Consider the following 20,913-nt stretch of genomic DNA (forward strand, 5'->3'; position numbering starts at 1 on the left):
CAAGTTATATGTGAAATTCTTATGAACTCAAACTTGGTCTTTTTTCTGGCAGAAACACTGTTTCTCGATTGTATTGTATCGTACTATGATTGAAAAAAGTAGATAATTCTATTATTAATTTATCATATTTATTTAGAAGCAATTTATTTTAAACTTATCTCGAACAAAAGAAAGACTCATCTTCAAGAGTGCTTTCTATCGATGTTGCAAATTCGCCTGACTTTCGTCACAGCAGCAACGATCTTCGCCGATTTCGCAGTCGCGTGCAATTCCGGAAATGCATGATTCTCCACGCGCAGCGCTTTACAATTCAGTTCTTAAGAGTCATCAATTCTGTCTTCTTCAATTGATTTCTGTCAATCAATTCTGTCTTCTTCATTTGTATTTATGTTGCGCCATTGTTACATTAATTCAACTAGCCCTTTTTCCCCGTGCGGTTCTCTCGCATTTCTCGCTCATTATCCGGGTCGTGGTCTCTCGCGGCTGCTAGGACGGCAGAAGCGCCCCTGAAAGGCGAAAACGGGATACATCGGCCGGTCTGCTGCTTTTCAGACGATAGTCGCGAATCTCCCTTTCGCTCCCCCCGAATCACGAAGCTCAGAGCGACGCGGAGCGGAGCGCCGATCTTATCTCGAACGCGTACATACATACGAGTCCGCGTACACGCGATATCTCGATCGTGCCCCTCATCTGCATGCCGCGCGGTAATAATTCGGGGCCGGGGCCTACGAGACGCGCGCGATGCGTTTATACCGGTCCTCTTCGGGCCGTGCAGAGAAAACCGGGCCAGGGATCGATCTCGCTCTCTTTATCTTTCCCCTCTAGTAGCAACCTCTCCCCCTCCTCCTCCTCCTCCTCTTCCTCGTCGTTGTCGTCGTCTCCTTTCTTCGGCCCGGCCCGGCCCAGCCCCGGCGGATCAACGCGTATTCAATTACCCCGACAAAATCAGTCGAGATCGCTCCGACTGCGCGAGAAGTGGCGGCCATTTATATTAATTCACGCCGGGCGATCTCGAGCGTTAATGACAAACACTCGTTTGCCGTGGCCTGACAGCTCACGCGGCTCGCTTGTCGTAATCGATATGCTTCTTTCTCTCGCCTCGCCTTTTCTCCTCCTGCAGGAGAAGACGTTGTTAGAGACGATCCTCGCCGATTCGCAGTCGCGCGCGATTCCGGAACTCACACGGGAGATCGTAGGCGACCGCTTCTTCTCTCGCGGCGTTTCGCAGGAAAGGAGAAAATCAGCTATGTAATATCGGGAAATTGACAAGGAGACGTTGTTAGGTGCGTTATTGGCGGTGTTAATTCGCCTTATTGCCTGCGTCGTTTTCCTAGTTCGCAAAATATCTTCCTACGTGGTATCACAGAAAGGAGGGGGGAGAGGGGGAGTCTCCGGCTAGAACGGCGTCGACGTGGCGCCAGATCGCGCGAAAAAGAGGAGGCACTCCTAACTCCCCTTTGAAAGCAACTCGCGGCAGTCTCGGGCGTACAGTTTACACAGGCGGGATTGCAGAATTAATTATGCGCCGGGACGTCGCCGCCGCAGTCTGTCGGCAATATCATTTAGCGTATTTCCGGCGGAGCGTTTACGAGCCTTTTTACGCGACTGTCCCGCCGCTCGTCCTTTTAATGTCCATTCTTGCAATTAGTAATTATGCCCGTTGCAAATGCGATTGCCGACGTGCGTCGCGTTTACGTTGCGCGTCGCGAATACCAAAAGGCACCGTCGATGGTGCTTGTCTGCAAATTGGCGGAGGATCTTTCTATTCGTTCTAACGAGTTCTACTTGCATATAATATCTAAACTCAAACATCCTTTATGTTCGAATCAGAGTTCCCACTACTATTGCTTTCCTCGCTTTTTTCTTAAATTGCACTTCGTACTCGTTGAAAATATTAAACTGTGACGCTTCGAATTACAAATATAAATCAAACATTCCTATTGGTCTCTAACGTAGATTGATGTCCACTTGAACGCAAACACGAAAACTGATGTCTTTCCTACTTGTACAATGCTAGTTATGCTAGTTATGCTAGTTGATTTTTATTCCACGGACGGACGATTTCACGTTTATCGGAAGCGCGGTAACTTCCCCTTTTCAATGGTGTTTGTTTCAAATCGCTGCGACGTCTACCAGTGGAGTTATTGACGTCTGTATCGATTCGCGTTCCCGATCAGTCAACGTTAACCCTTTAGCGCGCTTTGGGGTAGGTTAGGACGCGACGCATGAATGGAAACAATAGCCACATTCGGCTACTATCGTTTCCAGGAAGCCATCTTGCGCTGCACGGGACAGCGAATTCGGCTCGTTATCCCCACTCCGCGGCGAGAAGGATAGCCGTTCTGGCCACGTGCTCGCCGCGACCACGTGTCTCACTTGAGGAAAGAGAGAGAGGGAGAGGCAAGAAACATAGTGCGCCGGCGCGAGAACCAAACTAGCGCGAAGGCCGTGCTCACCAGATCTCGTGTCGATGTCGCGACTTTAAACAAATGTTACTCGTGAATGAATCGACGTAGCGACATGAAACAAACGGCGATCTCTTTGGCACGCGTCTATGTCGCTCTTTTATTGTCCATTCGAAAAATTCAAGTGTCGCGCATGATTAAAGCACGGTGGGACCAACCGCCTGACCACATTAGCGTGCCGTCCCTGACAACTAACCCCGCACGGCGTGCCGGCCAGCCAATGAGAACTAACCTTGCATATTGAAATAACCGGTCGGCTCATTATGCCGGGCTAGTTGTTAACGGCGGTGCGCTTTTAATGAGCATTGCTCACCACATACGTAATTTCTTTTACTTGTCTATTGTAACAACGATAAAGTTAACATTGTTATTGTATGAATCAAAAGTAATTTATTGCATGAATAATAAGTAAGTTATTGTGTGAATCAAAAGTATGAATCAAAGTAAAGGAATAATTATCGTGGTTATTTGCAAAATGGTAGAGAACTGTCTTATTCAATTTCATGAGCTCTCTACCCGCACCAGCACGTTGTTACGCGTTGTGTCGGACGCTCTGTACATATTTCCAACGCTAATAAGAAAAGTATATGATAAAGAGATTAAGGGGAGATCGTGTCACGATGATTATCGAGGTACTGACGAGAGAAAATCGGTCGATCAATTTTCGCGCGAAAATAAACGAAGAAGAAGCCGCGCAAACGAACAGCTTTGCGCCGAGGTAATAACAGTCGGACACGATTTTCGGCGGCGCAAAGTGTGCGCCGAAGCGAGAGCGTCACTTTGCAGTCAGTACACACGCGCCTCCGCTTTCAATCGTCGACATCGAGATGCCGAGGCCTCGGGGTCTCAATTTTCAGGCGTGGGCGGACGGAGGAAGCTTTCCCGGCGCGCCGCGGCTCTTTCCTCAGTCGAGTTTACGAGTTTGCGCTCGCGAGGCAATTCGCGCGTAATTGCGAGCCGATCGGGATTGCGCGAGTAGCGACGTCTAGAAAAACACTCGTCTCACGAAGCGAATGAAAGGGAAGAGCGCGAGAGGAGCGAGGACGGGCGCTGAGCGCGCGCGTGGGTGTGCTCATTGATAATCCGACGGCGGACGTCGGTGCGCGGCTGAACAGCCGGCGAGTAAACGCAATCTTGCGCGCGCAAAGAACATTCCCGATCCTGACCGAGGTGTTACCGAACGCACCAGGCATGTCGCGAGTACACAATTACACGAAAAAGCAGAAGAATTGAAATGGAAATTCGTCCGCTCACATTTCCAATAATATCGCACTTTTCCCAAAAGGAAGAGTCTCGCGCATCTCTTTCTCCACCTCTCGGAATTCCCACTGCGTCTCACGCGTTCTCTGTCCCCGTGAAACAAAGTAATACAAACGTACGCGCATTATGAATCTCAATCGCCACGTACCGTTCACTCTCTCGCCGCGTGCACTCAGAAAGAAGGAGAGAAAGAGCGCGCGAGCTAGCCGCGCTCGCGCCCAGTATGCGCTCCCTCTCATTTGCGTTCGCGAAATCTATTTTCTGAAGGCGCACGCGAGAATTAAACGACCTTGCGAGCGAGCGAGCGGCTCGACCGCGACAGGCCACCTCGAGAGGGAAAGAGGGACAGCTTGTCGATCTCTCCCGAGAGGAACGCGTGGGCGCGTTCATTGATAGCGCGCCGCTGGTAGTCGATGCGTAACCAACCACACCGATTGATCACGCCGAGAACGAACGCCAAGGCGCTGCTGCACGCTCCGTCGCGTCGCCCCGACGCGTTTCCACGTTTCTCTCCGGTCCGTGCACCGGTAAATTGAATTTGCACGACACACGCGTGCTCGCATGCGCGAAAGCGGAAGAGCTCTCTCGCGAGGATTCTTAACGTCGCGCGCGCGCATCTCCTCCTCGCATCGTGGCGTGGCTCTCTGAGTGAAAATTAAAATTCAGCCCGCGTGTGCACGCACGTCCACGCTGAGCACGCGTATGCAAACCACCTGTCTTCGGCTCTCTCGTTTCATCTCTCCCTCTCTCTTTCTCTCTCTCGCGCGCGCGTCTTTTGCTCTCTTTATCTCACCCTCCGCTTTTCTCCGACCGCGTGTTCGACTGCCCCTCTTTCTCCATGCGATCTCTTCTCTGTCTCGCTCTCTTGTTGTCAAACTCGCGGCACCCTCGATCAGATGAGGAGGCAGATTTGTACCTTTGTACGTTAATTGACAGTTAATTGGGCGATAGGGACGGGCCGCCTCGGGTAATCCGGATTCGTAAATGCCGGATTGTCGTTTCGAGTGCAAACCGCTCGCTCGGCGCGTTCGTTTTTCATGTTGTGGAGCCTTCATTAAACGAAGTAATGAAGGTGACCGCGCCGAGGATGAGAGAGAAAGGGAGAGGGAGAGAGAGAACTGGATTAACGGACGCGCGGCGTGCCTCACGACGCTTCGTCTCGTCGTAATAAGCAGATTAAGGCGACCTAACCAATTCCCGTGGTTGAAAAAATAATTACGAAACCCCGACGGGCCAGGTTGTGGAGGCAGAGGAGGAAGGAGAGACGTCTCCGGGCGAGGAAGGGGGAGGGAGGGGGGGATTAATCTGACGGCGGACCGGCGGAGCAACGGCGAATTAATTCCGTCGGTGCAATTAAGATATCGTTTGAAGGTGGACCGTGCGCGTCACGATCGATCGATCGCGCGCAGTGGAAAAGCAGGCCGGGGCGCGGTATGCGCGCGAGCTGTCAAATTCGCTAAGTAATATATACACACGGTCGCGCTGTAAACCGGAACCGATGCGCCACGAAGGCCACGTGTTTATTACGGTTATGCGGCCGCGTATATATACGTATACGCGGTGCACATAAATTTCGTAGTATATTTCGTGAATGCCGTCGTATATTCCGAGCAAGCGCCGGCACGGACTCGCGCGTCGGACGTCGACGTCGATCGGCGTCGAGAGAGCGGCTCTACGCCGAACAATTTATCACCAATACCGGCGACACGTCGCATGGAGACAGTTACAATCCGCGAGAATTAAAATCCGAAACTATCGCTCCCGTCGTACACCTTTATCCGACGTGGAATAATCCTTATTCATCCTTTGGGCTGTACGTGCTTAAAGTACGACACGTGTCAAACGCCGGCTCTCGGTTACTGTTAATACGCGTCGCCTGTGTCTCTCTTGGCTCTTTGTCTCTCTTTCTCTCTCGTTGTTTAGCGCGCGAGTCCAATGATTTATGAATATCTTAGAGGGGGGAATTTTTTTCGAATTGCGCTCAACGCGCTGGGGTAATGCGAAGGCATTTATTTATGACGATAATGAAAGTGTGTCTGTCCTGTGCGGGACAGAGAGACAGCGGCTCGGCGGCGAACCCGAGCGAACCGACACTTCTCGTTCCTACTTGGGATTTGTCTAATGAGTTGACAAATCGAGGCCAGCGCGACAGTAGCTCGATGCACACCGGACTCTTTCCTATCTCTCTATCTCACTCTTTCTTTCTCTCTCTCTCTCTCTCTCTCTCTCTCTCTATGTCGAGTAGTCGCTCTCTAAGCTCTTGGTAGGGGGAGAATACAAGGAGAGACGCGGAGTTGTGGAGAACGCGAGGGAAGGTGGAGAAGGAGGCGTTGGAAATGGTGGTCGTTAGTGGAGTGGCTCGTAATTAATCGCGGCTAACGAGACAAGTAACGAAACATCGAATACCTCGGAATTTTCCGGCTGCGCGCTTTTGTGTATCTATATCGCGCGACGGGCGAACTTTTCGCGGAACGAGGCGAGATGAGGCGAGGTGAGGCGAGGCGCGGCGTCGATCGCGAACGCGTGCGCGAGCAGGGAGTTACGTTGCAACATTCTGTACGGCGTGTAATTACGCTGTAACGGTAGATGTAAACGTCAATGACTCGTCATGACCAGCAGTCGATCACCGATTTCACGTGGCCAGATCGAAGACGCCGATAACGCGTGTTTTGGCATAATCATCCTTCATTAGCATGACTTTACGAAACGCCCGCCGCTCGACGCGCTCGGCACGGGGCGGATACGTGTGTATGAGCGCGGAGAAAGTCTGAAGGGATCTAAGAATAAATCGGAAAGGTGATCCGCGTCGCGCGGCGATCATTGTTGTGACAACTTGATCCGCCGACAGGATCCGCGGGTATTTGTTCGTGATAGAAAACGCACCACGTCCGAGCGCAAGGAGTAGGCTACGTTGCGAGAGAAATGCACGAGAGTCGCCAAGAGGATGACAAATTTCACCTTTAATCGATCTTATCTCTTCGCTTAAGCATTTTCGTCGATTTTTTACTTTGATCTCTCGGGACGACAGGTATGATTTATGTCGTTACTTTCCTCGACGCACGACACTCGTGACTTCGAAAACAAATTTATTGGAGAGAGATACACTAAAATCTCCTCTTTCTCTTCCTCTACTTTTGGCATAATTTATTTTCTGTTTGCCGGTTTTCTACCTATCTCTTTATTTTATGTCTGCCAAAATTAGGAACAATATGTGTCAGCAGCGATCTTAAGCAATTTAGATTATTTTAGTATGTTTAAAGCAAGGTGTTGTTTGAAACTATGATAGCTGAGAGATTGTTAACGTCAGCACGTACACTCTGTTTTCTTTTTGCTCCTACGCTGTTGAATTTTATACTAGTTTTGTTTCTTGCTTATTTCTTGCGTTAAGGGAGATCTTTTTGCCAGAAAACGCGCATAATATTCATCTGTCCATCCACTTGTCTATCTATCTGTCTGCTTATCTCTTTTCTCTCGCGCGAAGTCCGCGAGAAAAAGAAGATCGATCGTGCGAAGGTTGCGCCTTTCGTTTTTCGCCATAGCGGGACGTGTCGTCTTGCCTATTTAAGGTGGAAAATTCACTCGATCGTTACTATCGACGCGATACGTGCCATCTGAGTCGCGGCTGAATCCTCGACGCGCCGTCACGCACGTGCGTGCATGTAGTCATACACACACGCGCACACATATACGCATGCGTGTGTACGCGGTTGCGTAAGAAGGTGGACGTTGGGCTCTAAGATCGTAACAGTTACATTAACGACACCGAGAAACAGCTCGTCGATGATCGTCGCACGCCCAAACGCGACAATCGCGCGATCATCTCCTGCGATCGGAGGAGCTTGTCGCAATTTGCGCGCAACGTTGATGCAACGCTTAAGCGGCGCGTTCACGGAGAGGCGATATCGCTCAGCCGACACGCAGACCCGGCTCGTGCGTAATTTCAACAGCGGTCAGGCTTCGACTTCTTTCGAACGCGACTGTGTGAACGCAGCATGTAATTCGTCATTTTCCACTCGATTTCAATCGCGCTCGAAACGAGCATGAAATTTGACGGGTGTATAGAATGTATCTCGGATCTGTAGATTGCAAACAGAGAGAATATTATAGTTTCTTTTTTTTCATATAAAATTCTTTTTAATTTTACTATGTTTCCAGCAGTGCAGAAATAGATCAGTAACGTCTATCTTGCTAAGGAACATAGCAAATTTTGCTAAAAATGTAGCAGATTTTTCAACCTTTTCAGTAGTGATTTAGAATAACTGCGCGATTCTCGAAAAATCTCAGAATGAAATTTTTTTAATAGATTTATGTAGATTTTTTCTTTTTACTGCTACTTTCTTGGAAGAATTTTGGAAACATAGAATATAAAATGTGTATCTAATTCGTATGTACTGAATGAGTTTAATAAAAATGCAATAGTTTAAGTAAATCAGAAGGAATTTCATATTTTACCACGAAAATTTTCCTATCATTAATAAGTGCAACAAAAATTGATAAGAAATAAAATTGAATACAAGATATAGGCATTTCAGGTTTGCTGATTATGAATATGACGTCAAATGTGTAAAATTACTCGTATAAATAATAAAATGTTTAAATAAAACGTAAAAAATTGAAAAAAATTATTTATACAAATAATTTTTCGGTTTGGCCGAGATTCGAAACATTTTTGACTAATTTAGCACAGATTAAAAATATTTCGGTTGGAATCTCGGAAATGTAGAATGGTTCGTATCTCAGCTATGCCGATTTTCTTAAAATTATTTAACTATATCTTGTATTCAATTTTATTTCCTATGCATTTTTGTTGTATTTGTTGATAATAGGCGTGAGAACATTAAAAAGCTACGAGCTGCCCGTCAAAGTGGGCCAAATGAAGAAATATGACCTAAATATTTTTTGTACTTTTACATTTGTGCCAAATTAGAAAGAAATCGGAGTATACCTTTTGGTTATAGGTTTATTTGCCAGTGAGTCTCCGTCTGTACGTTTTGGCAGTTCTTGACGCGATCGATTTTTGACTTGGCGACTTCTCGTCGCAATATACGTCGTCTAATAAGTATAATTACCGGGCTTTACGCAATCGCCAGGCATCCAACGCCTATTACCCGGCCGATCCAACGGCGGCGGCTCACTTTTACGCGCGCGGATGACCAGCGGCGGTCTGTATCTACTGGTAGGCCGCGCCGACGAGGGCGTTTCTACTTACGCGGCTCGGCCGAAACTATTCTCTCTCGCCACTCGGTCTACATGGTGTCACGCCTCTCCTTGCGTCCAACCACATGTTCGACCGGCCACATATCGACGGATGGAGATTCGTATCGCGCGGTGTGAAGAATGCTCGATTCGGCGATGGTGCCTCTGAAGCTTCGCGAAAGCGCACGAGGAAGCGTACGAACCCGAACTTGGTAGTAGCCAGCGACGCTGCTGGTTTACGCCAGACAGCCGTATCGCGCTCGTGACGAGCGGATCAGCCTGTTTTTCTAACGCAATTGAATTTCGCCTCGCGAGACCGCCGCTCGCTCGCTCGTTTCCCCTTCGTAATTGATCACTGCTGTCTCTGGCCGTTCCCGCGAGCGCGACCGCTCCTCTCGTGGCTTCACGTCGCAGTGTGCGCGGACACGGGCGGGAGATTTACCGAGATTCATTTTTTCCCGAAAGCCGTCGCTAAAAAATCCCTTTTTCCGCCCGCAGTGCACTCGACGCGGGTCGCAGTGTGATAGATGCGAGTTATCCGACCCATTACACGAAGCGAACGGAATGCCGTTACGGTTAGCGATCTCGATTGCCGGCATCCATCATCCGACGATGTACGACGATTCCGTGTAGGAAAAAGTAGCGATTTTCTTGCGAAACGCCGACTCGACTCAACCCGGCTTGTCATCGCCGTCGCCGTCGCAGCCGTCGTCGCGGCACATCGCAAATATTACTTTCGACATCGGGATAGAAACGGCGCGTGTCGTCCTTGATGCGAGTGTACCTGAATTGTGTGTACATTACATAAGCGGAGTAAATCGCGAGCGCGTTCGCGCAACTCGCGTGCACGACCCACTCCGCCGATAGGTGGTAACGATTTGTTTTATTTACTTAGGGGATCGAGATTGGTTCGCGTCTCGAGCGGCGTGTATTTTCGTTCGCGGGGATATACGCCGATATGCGCCGATATACCTATTTATGAGTGTGTACGCAAGAGAGGATTCGCGTACGAAGGTTATCGTGCGCGTAACGTCCCGCTAGCGTGGCACTCAGGCACGTGCGAGATTGCCGCAATATCGCACGGCGGAATTCCGATAGGCAATCCTGCGAGCGCGGCTCGCCCGCCAAAGGGCCGATTTTTCCAGCCTCTCGGTGAGCTACCTAACAATCATATCATATGTCTGCCTTTGTGTAATTTGGAAGAAAAGCAAACACAAACATATGACTTAGCTATTAATTAGCTTGCTAAGAGGGACAAATCGGCCTCGAAAGATGTATTTTTAACCGCACGTTCTCTCTCTGTCTCTTTCGCTCCCTTTTCTCCTCCTTTTCTCATGCACTTAAGGATTTGGAGGGGATAATAAACTCTATTCTATTTCTTCTTCCTCTTTTCTCTCTGTTTTTCCATCTTACGTCAGAGAGGTCCGTTTCTATCATCGACGTCGTTGCCGATTTTTTTCCTCTTCTTTTTTTCCGCACGGCGAGCGAAGTATAATCGTCGCTACGCGAATATTATTCTTCGTTCCGCTCTGCAAATACACGCGTTTGATATTTAAAATGTTTTCCTGACCGCGGGAGGGAAGAGAGAGGCAGGAGGACAGAGAATTATTGCGGGGGCGATTGTTGAAAATTTATAACCGGCCCTGAGCCTCAGCAATTACACTTTTCATCGCGCGTGCTTCGTCTTTGAGGAGCGTCTGTAAATTCGTTTCTTACGCGGCAGAGTCGCTCTCCTTCTCTGCGAGAGAGTTTACGTAATGAATCTTCTTTTCTCCACCTCGTTCCCGCTTATCTTCGCGCGTACGGCTTCACTCTCTGCTCATTCTTTTTCTTGCGGTAGCGCGCGCGCTGATTGCGATTTATAATGTCAACTGGCCCGGTCGGAACCCATTGTCGAGGGATCGGGAGAATCGGTTTCGCTCCTCGTACATATAGGAAACGATCGGTAGCAGCAGCAGCGGTCGCTGCCGCCGTCCTCTGAGCTATGTGGGCGCGTGTTAATTTCACAGATACACCGCGCTGCTCCGAGTCCCGAGTTTAAATACCGCGTCGAGTCAAATTTTACACAGGAAATTACATGGACATTAAATTTCCTCCTCTCTTGCAAATTCATTTGCAAAGATCCACGGGCGTCTAATCGCCTGTCGCAAAAGCAATGCACCTCGAAGAGAAGATTCGTAGACGAGAGATATTTCGCGCGGTAGAGAGAGAGAGAGAGAGAGAGATTCACGCTCGGGAAAACTGGATCTCTCCCGGGCGGACGTTCGAAGGAGCCAGAGAGGAGCCCTCCGACGAACGGATGCCGGAGGGAAAGGAAGAGGGCCGGGGAAAGGAAAGAGAGGACGGGGAGGAGAGGCCGCGCCGCGAGAAGAAAGAGAAAGATAAGCAGGGCGAGCCCGCAACGGGACGGGAGGGGAGGGGGAATAAATTAAAGAACGGGTTCTCCCTCACCGCAGGACCTCATTACGTCCAACTTCATTTGTTTCCATTTTAATCGGGGCCCCGTCCGACGGCGGCGGTCCAGAATCCAGTACCAGAAACCAGAACTGCAACGAGTCCCGGCACCGCCGCCGAATGCATCGAGCCGGATTCTCCGCGCGGAGGGAGAAGAAGGAGGAGAGGGAGAGGGAGCAGAAAGATGCGCTGAGCGGCGGTGGCGACGGTGTTCGGCGCGTAGACGCCTTCCCGACCGGAAATCGTGAGGGGCAGAGGTTAGGGAGCGAAGGAGAGAGTGTGTCGAGAGCGACTTTCTCACTTTTTCCCACGATGCGCGCCGGGAAAAATACACTTTGGGAAAACTGCACAATTACCTCGCGAGGGGCCCCGAGACGGGGGTCGAACGTGCCGCGCGCGGCTGTCGACACGTCGCTGTGTGTAACGGGTATCAAAAATAATTGCCCCGTGAATTACATTCCACGCTAATTGGCGGTGCGGATAAATCGGCGGGTATAACCCGGCATAGTGTCTTTATCTTCCGCCGGGATGGCATGCCAACGACGACGGTCGGTGAGGAAAGCGCACGGTGCTTTTATTTCATTTAATTAAATCGTTACACACTGAAATCCTCCCGCTGCTCGAATCGAAATTTCGATCCTACTCGTTCGACCTCAATGTTGCATTTAGTTTCTATCTTGATATACATTCCAAAACCTACATCACAACCTCTTGCGATTCTTATTTAGCTCACTAGCTTCGCCGAGAGGTCTTCTTTAGAAACCGCGAGTGGGATTCGCGACACTCCATTCTCGACTGCGAGCCACGTGCGCGATTCTCGGAGAACCTTCGAACATCCCCAACTCGCCGATTACGTGGGAAAACGCGCATCGCATCGTGCCTCCCGACACGTTCGGAAATCGGAGACTACGAAACATCGATGACGACGACGTGGCCGGCGCACAATGTTAAATGGCCGCGTGAGTCAGTCGGCCATATTACGGCCCTAAATGCCATTTTTACGGCCAGGGAGGCGATCCGAGCCGTTTTACGAAGGCGACTCCGCGCGGCAAAATGACCCTTAACAGTGTCGGTAACTTTTCTTACGCCGAGGGCCCACGGGACGTGGCAGAAAGCGCGCACAGAAAAGAGAGAAACGTAGAGACGGCGCGGCGCAGAGCGCGCGGCTCGGCTTGACCGGATAACGAGTCGCGGAGGCAGAAAAGAGACGAGGAGGAGGAGGAGGGTAAAGACAATGGGGCAGGGCAAAGGAGGAAGCCGCCTTTATTACAGAGCACGGTCCACGATGGACAGTCGAAAAAAAAAAACGGACACCTCCCCTGCCTCTCTTTTATCGGTCCACTTCGCTTTATTACTGTGGCGAAACGGCGGCCCAAATTAAGCGCGTTTCGTTAAAGCGAAATTCGCGAATTTTCAACACTCACGCCGCCCGTAAATCGCGCTCGCGCAATTGAGCGCGCTTAATTAGAGCAAATGTTCTCTCCGTCCGGCAGGGGCTTTCGCAATCGCCGGTGACTCGCCGCTCTGCGCCGCGCCGCCCGAATATTTTCGAAACTGGTGCCGTGCTCGCGCACTTCGAAAGTCGATACGCGCTCGATCCTCTCCCCGACGTCCCGTGCGTGGCTGACAGCCGCTACGAAGCCGGCGACTTCAATGTCCGACGCCACGAACGGCAGAAATTGATCTTACTCTTGTAATCGCGCGATTTCATCACCACAAGTTTATTTAGCACTCCGTGTGCAGTCATACTGTTTGGGACGTACAGTGCAGCCCGGCTCTGTCAGACAACTTTGAACTGCCGTGTGTAACTTTGTTGGAAATCAATATCTTTGGACACTTTTCGCCAGAGATACCAAAAAGTCTCAGCTACACTGAGAGGAAAAATATCTAAAAAATAAAAAGTACTCATTCGATGGGTATTGATTTAACATATTCATCTAAATTTTTTCATTTAAATGTGATAAATAGTTACTCTTTCACGAGGAGCTAAGGTCTTAAGAAAATTTGAAAGAAATGTATTATTCGCTCATTCAAAAAATATTTTATATCAGTACAAATAAATATGCTATTGATACCCGCGAAATTAATATTTTCTATTTTTTCAATATTTTTTTCTCAGTGTATAAGTAATGTAATATGCCTAAGGCTTATTACATTACTTATATATTAATAAAGCAAGATCTGCAGACTCGCGCACTACGTTGAAATTCTTCCAGGCCCTTTGAATGTTGATGAGCGATCGGATACTCGTTCGGATCTCACAGACTCGACATTGTGAGGCTGGAGGGTTAATCATCGTGACAAATCGAAATCGAGATCGCTGCGTCCGCAACATCGCGGTCTCAACTCGGTAGAGCGCATTATATATACGCCCACGACTTGTGAATAATATTAAAATTATGAATAACATCGTCATTACGTAACACCGTGAGCAACCGCATTAGAGAAAAACAAGACATGACGGTGAAGAGTGTTTTAATTATCTCAGCAACCGCGTTCCTTTTTTTTTTTTTTTTTCCTTTGACCCACCGCATCTCTTCGTCTCGCCTCTTCTGCTCCTCTCGCTTTCCGCAGCGATCGTCGTCGATGCCAATGGACACTTTACTCACGGCTGAATCATTCGACGATTAACCTTGTCTGCCTTAATCAGCGATTAATTCCCGGCGACGAAAGTGCTGCACTTGGATCGGCTCGATTGCGTGTCGTTTTTACCTGGAAATTGGAACGTAGGGGTTGTACGTGCGTCGAATCGATCGATCGTTTGTTCGTTCGTTCGTTCGTTTGCTCGCTCGTTCGTTCGATCTCGCGTGCTCGTGTCGACACGACCGCGATTTCGTAGAACGCAGTAATGTATACAGAGTGAAACAGATGTGTTCTGAGTAAATGAATCGTTGCGTTAGCTAGACCTTAACCCTTTCACGCGCGTATTTTTGGTCTTGTAACGCGTAGTCAGCGACGCGAAGTGCGGAGCGACGCGTGAGCAATGCTCATTCTCCCCCTGAAACTTTCCTTCGTTGTTATCATCAGTGTCGGATAAATATACGGGATCGTCCAATCAAAATTATGTAAAACGACGTTTTTTTTGTATACGTATCGCGTAACACATGACTCAAAGCGTCGCAACGATTGATTTCGAACCTGCATATACCTACACTGAGAAAAACATACCTGAAAATTAACAAATATTTATTAAATGCCATTAACATATTTACATAAATCAAAATTCTTTTCATTTAAACCGAGTATTGTTTAATATATTTTTTTAGTGTATATATACATATCCATACGGGGAGAATTTTGTAGCAAACAAAATTTTGGAATTTTGTAACTGAGGAATACACCGGCATTCTGCAACATTTCATTATCATTTCATTTCGTATGTGCTACTTGTATCTTAAGGACTGAAATGTGCTTTTAAAAAAATACTGCGTTTTTAGTTTACTATATCCCTTAGCGAGATAAACCTTACAGACCTTCTCTATCCCTGCACTGCTAGAGAGAGAACATAGTAAAATAATGGAGAGAGAAACATAGAGAATAATAGAAAGAAACAGTGAAATTGGAAGGAACTCGTATAAAAAGAGAAAACCGTACAACATATAGGTGGGGATAAATAATTAAAAAATATCTCGCGGAAGAAATAGTTGGGCGTAATGAGGAGAAAAAAAAGAATCGACGCAACGAATCCGCGCGCACATAATTGCGGGCGAACACTCCCAGAATGTGCATTCTTTTCGCCGCCAGCTGTCGGACGGTTGCATCACGGCGCGCAGTTACATTGGATTAAGGAAACTCGCGCGAACTCGTCGAATCTCACGGTTAGCGAGCACTCGGCGCGTAAAGAGCGCGTACGGGCAGAAGGTTGGGAAATTAGCTGGAAAAAACGAAAAGGCTCCATTGCCGCAATGACAAAACTTTCTTGGAAGCCGCCGAGTCGCTTATGTGTCTGTCTGTGTGTGTAAGTCGCTTTCGCACATTCGGACTTACTAGATGGCGAACGAGCGCGAAAACGATGGCAGAAGGAGGACCGCGAGTCCTGATTTCAAAACTACTTGTCACAAATAATTCTGTCAATGTAACGAGACCTTCCGTCATTATTATCCGGATAACCAAAGTTGACATGACTGATTCGGAAACAATGTGTCTGTAATGATGCATTCATCTTACACTGAGAAAAAATGCTTGGTATTTGTGACTATATTCTCTTAAGGTGAATCAGTGAATAGTCACTGATATCAATTATAAATGTAGTACTGAACAGTTTCAGTGCTGTATAGCTGCAAATCAATGTATATTTACTGCTTTCAATGATGTTTCACTGATTCACTTTAAGAGAGTGATCACATGGAAAAACAATCATTGTAAATTATTACTGAGAAAACCACTTTTATTAAATTCTACCATAATGTTAGTGATAATAATTTTATGTGCATGTAACTACTACCACTTTCGCGTTTAGAACAACCAAAACATGTGGTTGGGGGACCCTGAAAATAATTTTAGTTGGATCAACCATCTTTTTGTGTAGGAGGAACTCGCGACACGACGATGAGCTTTAATTCATTAAATGCTAAATTTTTTTCGTTAACGCGCATGTTTTGTTGCCGCATATTATTCTCTCGCCGAAGAATTCTTCGCCGACCCGAGACCCGCAGGCATATCCCTATGATGTAACAAATAACATTTTTATCGCAGTCGCGCACGACGAGCACGATTCCTCTCGACACGGCGGCGGGTCCTTCCCTCGCACAAAAATACGGCGAACTTCGGCCACTCCGGCGTAGGAGCCACAAATTATTTTCGAAAACGCCGCGCGCCTCTCCTCGGCGTTCTTGCCGGCGAATAAAACGGGCGGAATCTGCCGCGGACGTGGCGAGAGTCGCTGGGAAACGGTTTTCGAAATCTCGCCGAGCGGGTCGTAAATATCGCGAATTTTATTGCGGCGCGGCCTTAAGGAAGGGCAGCCTGCGACGTCGCCGCGAGAGATATCGATAATAAAAAAGTCGCAGGCGCGGTGCGCGCGCGCGTACGCCTTGTTGCGAAGCTCCGTTCGTTCACGCCCGTTTGTTGCGCCTAAGGTTTGTTTTATTTTATCTGATTTTATTTTATTTCATCTCTCACAGAGAGAAAGAGAGAGAGAGAGAGAGAGAGAGAGAGAAGCCGCGCGCGTATGCGTCTGCATGCACGCGCGCGCCCGCGACAGGCAGTAAAATCAAGTGCTCCAGTTTTATGGTGTCGGATACACCACCTTAACACGTGTTTACTCGTGAGCGAGCCTCGTCCTCCGCCTGCTCCGCGTCCCCACGCTCGGCTGGGCGTGTGTGCGACCGGTCGAGATAAATCGCGGCCAACTCCGCGAGTGAACTTTTTCACCGATAACACGGCGGACGACGCGACGCCGGACGGAACGGCGCGGTCCTTGGCGCTCTTCTCCGCGCGCGATACGCGTGCAGAACACGCGCGCATTTCCTTTTGCCGGCTGCACTACTTCCACTATCGTGCGGCGGCATCTCCTCAGTCTGGAATAAATCACTGCTCGCGCGGCCGCGCCGAGAGAAGTCGCGAATTAATCGCCCACCCTTCGATCACCACCCGGCACTGAAATCGCGGGGATTTTCTTTCTTTCCGACTAGTTTCTTCAAGTGTCATAGCATGCCTGGAGCTCATTATCTTCGCTTTAGTTGTCACCACATGAGGACTATATATTATACAGTCTTCTTTTCGTATGAAATCTTTTTTATTTTACAATATTTCTAGTAATGTAGGAATAGACTGTTATAGTAAGGTTTATTTCGATGAGGGACAATCTTTTTTAATTATGTATTTGACAATTCCTGAAATATAAATAGCATATATGAAATGAAGAGATAAATTACTGCAGAATGTGGATTTATTCCTCGGTTACAAAGTTTTCTCTCCTCGTGTATAAGATAATTATAGAGAGACACTACTTCTGGAGTGTTTATCAGACTACTCTGCTTAATTTAACGAACAGAAATTTTCACGAAACGTTAGAGATAAATTTAGCAAGAAACGTGAACTGGAAGCCAAGTCCAGCGTAATTGCGGACAAATTATCCTCACTGTCCTAATAGTCCTCATAATTTTGTGTCATCTCGCTCGAAGGGATGCGTCCTACACTGAGAAAAAAATTATCTTAAAATCAACAAATATTTCCTTGGTGAGTGCCATTAACATATTTACTTAAATCTACATTCTCTTTACTTAAATCAAATATTGTTTACTTGATTTAAGTAAACAATATTTGATTTAAGTAAAGAGAATGTAGATTTAAGTAAATATGTTAATGGCACCCACCAAGGAAATATTTGTTGATTTTAAGATAATTTTTCTCTCAGTGTAGAGAGCTAAATAAATCACGCTTTCTCTGTCGAGATACGCGATTGTTAGTGTTTTCCACGCGCGTCCGCTCCTTCGTTTCCCGGGAACCGGCGGAAAAACGTGCACCAGCCTCGACATTTCGACTGGCGAGACGCCTCCGATAATAGGAGAGAGAGAAGTCCCGAGTGTACCACGTCATCGACTAGTTTTACACCGCCGTCGCTCTCGGGTCATTTTTTCTACGGCGCCTTTCCACCTCCGTGAGTGCCGATCGTCGCCCACGATCGCTAATCGGCAGTCCTAGTGGCTCCGCGCGCGTCCGATCCGGTGGACTACGTCATACAGGTGAATGCGTCGGCGTGCGCGAGTCCGTTCCGCGGTCGACGGCGTAGCCATAATTTGCCGCCTTATGAACAGGTATCTCCTCGCGGCGTGGAAGTATTTTGCTAACGTCTAACGGGTGTGCCGAGAGTAATAAGGCGACGCTTCTCCGTCTGATGCGGAAGTGAAAGGATGCGATCGTTCGAGCGACTAGCGGACATTTTCTCGCGGTTAAAATTCAATTGCGAGTCTTGAACAAGACGGAGTCTTCTTCGGCGAACAGGCAGTTCGCTTTCGGGTTGAAATCTTGCTCGTTACGCGTGGGTATCGCGGATCAAGAGAATAGAATTTTTGAGACCTGAGCGTCCCAAGCGAATTTAGTCATCTCTAATCCGCGATATCGCGGACATCCGTTAGACGCAAATTGCGGAGGCAGAGGTAGGCGCGGAGGCAGAACCCGTCGCGTGGGTCGTCGCAGAGGCAGTCTCTGCCCTTCCCAAGCTTCGGAAGAATCGAGAGTCGCGATCCCTCTCGGGAGGTGCCACGCGATCGACACCGACCGGCCAGTGTTGCAGTGCCGTTCTGCAAGAAGGAAAAGGAAAGAGGAGAAAGAGGAGAGATCCGAACAAATAGAGGAAAGAGACAAAGTGCATCCGCGAAGACGCGCGCGCGTCGCGACCGCGACGTCGGCGCGCTGATCCGCCGCCGGTTAAGATTCCCGAATCGCCGTGCATATCCGGCCGTCGAAATCACGGTAAATCGCGGCAAATTGCGGCAGAATCGGTCGTCACGTGTCGCGGGTGCGGGAACGGCCCGATAATACGCGTCGTCGAATAAGGAGAGCCGCGCGCGGCGACTTTGGCCGACTGGAGCGTGGCAAAAATCGCGAAAAGTCTGAAATCGGAAAGGAGCGGACGGGAATAAGGCGGCTGAGAAAGGATCGTCCAATAGGGAGGATCGATCGGTCGAATGATCGAGCTGGTGGGGAAACGTAGCTGCCTGCCTACGCCCAACCTACGGCCGATCGCCTCAAGGTGACAAACCAGGTATTATACCCTATCGACCGACGACGGCAGCGATCCGACTCGGGATCGTGGCGGCTTCTGTAAGGCGCGCGTAACCTTTCGAAATTGAGCCGCGGGATAAATCTAGGCGCCCGAGATTTTTCAGCGCCGTCATGTCGACCGCGCGGCAGTGTGACGCGGTAGCCGCGCGCGAGTCTCGGAGATAGGGATCGAGGAAAGAACCCTTTCAGCTTTATTGGCCGTTAACGTCGCTTATGATTTACGCCCGCGGTTGTGATCGACGGCTGTTTCTACGCGACCAGCGTGTGCTCTCGTGAGCGTGACTCGCGCGTAATTTTTCCTCCCGTCGAACGACGAAGATTTTGCTGCATTATTTGCTGTATTTTCCGACAGGAAGGGAAAGAGAGAGGAGGAGAAAGATTCAGGGTGAAACGGTACATTTCTTATGCAATTATGTCGTGACGATCGCGCAAAACGTTTATTTTTTCAAGAATTTTCAAATCTTTGGAAGGAAATCTTTTTCCTTGTTGATTGAAATTTTGTACAATACACGTAGCAAGAAAAGAAATGAAAGAGATTTAGGGTGAATGGTATATTTTCTATGTAATTGCAATTGCGATCGCGCAAGAAGTTAATTTCTTCAAATGTGAGTCTCCAATTTTACGTGAGAGGGACGAATCTTTTCGGATCCTCTTACTGAATATCTCTCGCAATAAACTGGATTTTCAATAAAACGCAAACATCGCATCACAATGAATGAAATTGATCGTAAAAGGCTCAGCTCCGCAGAGTTCGCCCGTCGCGGTAACTACGGACTCGAGGCAGACGTTTCCGTGACTCTCATTAAGGGAGATTCCGCAAAAGATAGAAGGCTCGGCTGGTATTCGTGTCGGGTTACATCTTAATTTTCGAATCTCCTGCCGTAATCCACGCCCATCGCGTGCCACGGGCTCGTTAAATCATTAGCAACCGCGGCCACGTGGCTGACGGTCCATGGGCTCTTCTCTCGGGATTCTCTCTGTAGCGCGCTGTAATTTCGCCGGAATCGAGACGTTTCGTGGAGCATCAGGACGCCTTTACCTTGTCACGTTTCTACTCCACGGCGGTTAATATATTAACCGATGCTCCCCGACATAGGCATCGGAGGCTCTCCTTGGTGCACGATCGATCTCGTCCTCTGATCGAAAACTGCACCGGGAAATTTCTCTATTTTTGAAGATAAGACACGTTTGTCTCCTTGATCACTACTCTGAAACGCTCTTTTATCGATGAGAGTGCCTCCACAAGTGTGCTTATAAATCAATCAAAAGACTTATAAGTCGCACTTACAGGCACTTTTATTGACGAGAGAGAATCCACGGAACAAGGACCTTTGTTTCCACGTTGGGAGACGTCACAGGTTGTTCTCGTTTTCTTAACGTCGACACATAACCGAGATCTCAGATCTGTATGTATTAATTTCCCGTTGACCAATCGCTGGCGGAGTGCGACTGTTCTTCTTGTTATATATATATATATATATATATATATATATACGAGGGTGGTCTGAAAAGTTTCCGACCTCAACGTGAAGATAGCAGCACTTGTAAATAAAAGCTAGTGAATTTCGTTGTTCATCTGTTGACAGTTACTCACCGAAGTTTCAGCCATTTTGGACTCGCAGTTGTTATGTAACAGTCGTTTGAGTAAGTTGATGTGAGTGTTTTTGTGAAAATGGACAAAATCGAGTATCGAGCTGTCATTAAATATTTGTTTTTGAAAGGCAATACGCCTACGCAAATCAAAGATGAGTTGGATTCTGTGTATGGGGACTCTGCACCATCATTTACGACAGTGAAATTTTGGGCCGCT

The 20,913-nt window shown here is 48.3% G+C and overlaps 1 protein-coding gene across 3 annotated transcripts in view; it reads left to right on the plus strand.

Annotated features, from left to right (window-relative positions):
• LOC116845662 (myocardin-related transcription factor B) overlaps positions 1–20,913 on the plus strand; it is a 232,522-nt gene that overhangs the window by 58,732 nt on the left and 152,877 nt on the right. Inside the window, exon 1 of one of the 3 annotated variants that reach the window (XM_032818651.1) lies at positions 19,063–19,083. The exons of the other annotated variants lie outside the window; for them this stretch is intronic. The gene's annotated coding sequence lies outside the window, so the exon portion shown is untranslated. Of the gene's footprint in view, positions 1–19,062; positions 19,084–20,913 lie in introns of those variants that run through there. 3 annotated transcript variants of the gene reach the window in all.

This window comes from Odontomachus brunneus, unplaced genomic scaffold (assembly GCF_010583005.1).
Source record: "Odontomachus brunneus isolate Ranch 3 - 2012 unplaced genomic scaffold, Obru_v1 Obru_scaffold_054, whole genome shotgun sequence".
Taxonomy (NCBI): domain Eukaryota; kingdom Metazoa; phylum Arthropoda; class Insecta; order Hymenoptera; family Formicidae; genus Odontomachus; species Odontomachus brunneus.